The sequence below is a fragment of the Chrysochloris asiatica genome, unplaced genomic scaffold (assembly GCF_000296735.1).
Source record: "Chrysochloris asiatica unplaced genomic scaffold, ChrAsi1.0 scaffold00059, whole genome shotgun sequence".
Lineage (NCBI taxonomy): Eukaryota > Metazoa > Chordata > Mammalia > Afrosoricida > Chrysochloridae > Chrysochloris > Chrysochloris asiatica.
The window spans coordinates 680,607-681,693 of NW_006408577.1; the positions used below are offsets into that span (position 1 = coordinate 680,607).

Here is a 1,087-nt window from a genome sequence, read left to right on the forward strand (position 1 = left end):
TATGAACAATTGATGGTCTGTTCCACAATCTGCACCTGGACTTGTTTTGACAGACGATATGGAACTTTTCCATCGTCTCTTTCCACAGATGTAATCAGTTTGATTTCTATGTATTCTATCTGGCGAGGTCCATGTGTATAGTCGTCTCTTAGGCTGTCTAAAAAAGGTATTTGAAATGAGCAAATCATTGATTTTGCAGAATTCTATCATGCATTCTCCAACATCATTTCTATCACCAAGGTCACATTTTCCAACTTCTGAACCTTGCTCTTTGCTCCCAACCTTTGCATTCCAATCGCCAGGAATTATCAATACATCTTGATTGCATGCTTGATCAATCTCAGATGGAAGAAGTTGGTAGAATTCTTCTATTTCATCCTCACTGGCTTTAGTGGTTGGTACGTAAATTTGAATAATAGTGGTATTAACTGGGCTTCTCTGTAGGCGCATGGATATTATCCTATCACAGACAGCGCTGTACCTCATGACTGATCTGGATATGTTCTTTTTGACAATGAATGCAACACCAGTCCTCTTCAATTTGTCATTCCGGCACAGTAAACCATGTGTCAGATTCAAATTAGCCAGTAGAGTCCATTTCAGCTCACTAATGCCAAAGATATTGATGTTTATGCGTTCCATTTCATTTTTGACAATTTCTAATATTCCTAGATTCATACTTCATACCTTCCATGTTCTGATTATGAATGGGTGTTTACAGCTATTTCTCTTCATTTTGAGTTGTGCCCACAAGCAAATGAAGGTCCCACGGGCTTTACTCCATTCGCATCATCACGGTCAACTCTACTTTGAGGAGGCAGCTCTTCCCCAGTCACATTTTGAGCATCTTCCAACCTGAGGGGCTCATTTTCCTGCACTATATCTGACAGCGTTTCTCTGCTATTCATAAGATTTTCAGTGACTAAATATTCGGAAATAGTTTGTCACTCCTTCTTCCTAGTCTGTCTTGTCTGGAAGCTCATCTGAAACCTGTCCACCATTGATGACCCTGCTGGTATTTAAAGTACTGGTGGCATAGCTTCCAGAATCACAGCAATCACAAGACACCACAGTATGACAAGTGGTG

The 1,087-nt window shown here is 40.3% G+C and overlaps 1 protein-coding gene across 1 annotated transcript in view; it reads right to left on the minus strand.

Annotated features, from left to right (window-relative positions):
• ZNF385B (zinc finger protein 385B) overlaps positions 1–1,087 on the minus strand; it is a gene marked incomplete at its 3' end in the record, with an annotated part of 619,213 nt that overhangs the window by 600,897 nt on the left and 17,229 nt on the right. The gene's annotated exons all lie outside the window — the stretch shown is intronic.